The following is a 2547-nucleotide window of genomic DNA, read 5'->3' as shown; positions in this document are numbered from 1 at the left end:
GAGCCTTGTTGACAACACAAAATTTAATAAGCTTAATTATTTGACTATAGAGTGTGTGGGCCACCAGAATGTCTACAACAAAAACATCATGGTTCCATATTCTTGGATCATCAAGAATTTAAAGCTTGTCCTTGAAGCAGGACTAAAAGTAATTGAATCGTTGAAAAATTAATGGTAAACTAGAAGGTGGAATTAACATGGGCAGACTTTAAAAGAGATCATCATCACCGCTTTACTGACTGTTTTTTTAAAAGGGATTCCATTTAAGCAATAGACGTTTTCCGTGTTTCCATAGCCTCATCTAAACACGAGGGGAAGTTGGGAGAATTGGCATAACTGTTGAGAATTCTCCAATAAAATATTTCTCAAAGATGTACTTCGACAAATGAAGGAAACAAATGACGAACAATTCTTGATTGAAACAGAGTTTCTTGATACATGTACATGTACATGTACATGCTCATAATTTATTTCTTACCAGCCAATCAAAACGCATGTCTGACAGCATATAACCAATCAAAATCTGTGTGATGTCACAGCCGTGTTTCCATACTCTCATCTAAACACAGCACATATTTCAAATGCTAAGGAAAGACATTCTCTTATTATGCATTTAACACCAATCAGGTGATTATTTTTTGTCGCTATCTATATGTAAATAAGGCTGAAAGCTATTAACGATGATACAGTAAATCAAACTTTTTCAACTTTTGTCGTCGTTAGGCCTTGGATAAAGCCATCAAAATTCCCTATCCATGCATGCGCATTGTTTACACTGTGGTTACACTGTACATGAATTCCTAAAGGAAACAGAGCAACTTACATGTAGCACTTAAATTTGTTTGTTAGTCCATCAACCATCAACTATGAACTATGATTTCACTGTACAAAGGGTTTTGATTCTGAGCAAGTTAGTTATTTGCAAAACACAAAAGACTTCTTTCTTCAAAAAAAGACAAACTTGAACATGAGAGTTCCAAAAAAGTGCTTGCATACAATGTCGGAAAAGCACAAAGGTAAAAAGACAACAAATAACTTCTTTCTCAACCCAGTATCAATTTCATATTTCACCTAGAATAATAATAATAATTCTTATTATGGAATGTTTAACTTATCAACTTGAAGGTAATGATTGTTCCAAGGAGTTAAATACATGTATATCATTGGTTGCACTGTATTGCAAAGTTGAAATGTAGTGTCCCTAAATCCAGGTTTTCTTAAGGAAAAACTACACGATGGACCACTACAAAAGTTACATGTGACATGGCTTGAGGAGACTGTCTAAACTTTAAAGCCCTCCCCCCTTCCAAACAATGTGGATACATTGTTTGGAAGGGGCAGGGGATCCATCTTTAACAATCGTAATAGAAAACAATCTTCTCTGTGGTGGTGTTAATCCTTACACTTGCATCACAAAGAATGATGACCTCCGGCCAGACGTTTAGTACTGAACCAGAGCTTGTTATCTAGAGAGCTGCCCGAAAGGATGACGGGAGAAGGGGGAACTTAATTGACAGTGCTTAGCATCATCAGTGGATTGTACAGATTTGAGAGTCATTGACCTACATGTAATTTGTCGCCAGAGATGTTAGCCATTGCCTGACAAGATCATTGCATTTCAATCCCCTGTAAATTGTGTCATTCTAAGGTTTGCCGGTCTATAAAAATGGTTTTGTCACTTGTTTGGAAGTTCTGTTGGTGCACCAAGGAAATTTTTCTGAGTGCATAAACTACACGTACCTCTCCAGAGTCACTGAAAGTATGATGCACTGCAGTTTGTTATGCAGTCAAACTCTGTGGGTGTCAAATTTAACACAGTCCCAAGCAATTCAGTGGTTGCCTTGTTGACTGAAGATCAGCAACATAAAATACATGTATTGTAAGGTCACCATGGGTCACGCATGATCACTTTGTTGAAGTCAGCAGTTCATTTAATTTCCTGCCTGTGTTATCAATACAAGTGGGCACGCAGTCGCAGAAGGTGATCTTTATATGAAGTGCTCTCATTCTCTTGTTCTGTTGACTTCATTTTTGTCCTCGACATTTATCAACAATTAACATGTGAGCAGTGATGTCTTATCAAGAAAGCTGTTGAAGGTCTCAACAATAATGTTTCCTGAAGTGGGGCTAATGGATAAAGTTAGACTTGCTTTGATGATTAATAATGCATCCAGGTCAAGTCTGTAATAGTGCGCTTGGTGCTAAGCTGTACAGTTCTAGTTGTTATTGTCATCATCATCTTCAAAGCTGTCAGGTGCGTGACACAAACTATTTGTGTTCTTCTCGTTAATGTCCACTTTCTTAATGCTCTGTTCAATTTTAGGGAAGTAGTCTTTTGTATTTCACCCACTCCACCCTAGTCCGACAAACCCCTCCTCTCCTCCACCACTCAAATGTGTGATTTTCGTAATGGTCCATACTCAAACTACATTAGTCCTTAGACTACTGTACACACTTGCATGCCACTTTAAAAAGTCAATGCTTGAAAATTTGACATCCTTATAATGTGGCTGCAACAAATCTCAAGTGTACTATATAATGACCTGT

The 2547-nt window shown here is 37.4% G+C and overlaps 1 long non-coding RNA gene across 1 annotated transcript in view; it reads right to left on the bottom strand.

The window, feature by feature from the left end:
• Window positions 1-416: 416 nt before the first annotated feature.
• LOC138011035 (uncharacterized) overlaps window positions 417-2547 on the bottom strand; it is a 6163-nt gene continuing 4032 nt past the window's right edge. The window contains exon 3 of the long non-coding RNA XR_011124627.1: window positions 417-2547. This exon is cut by the window's right edge and continues 158 nt beyond it. This is a non-coding gene — a long non-coding RNA (uncharacterized lncRNA).

Source organism: Montipora foliosa, chromosome 7 (genome assembly GCF_036669935.1).
Source record: "Montipora foliosa isolate CH-2021 chromosome 7, ASM3666993v2, whole genome shotgun sequence".
Lineage (NCBI taxonomy): Eukaryota > Metazoa > Cnidaria > Anthozoa > Scleractinia > Acroporidae > Montipora > Montipora foliosa.
Note: the sequence above shows the minus strand (reverse complement) of the source record. Positions and strands in the feature narration are given on the sequence as shown.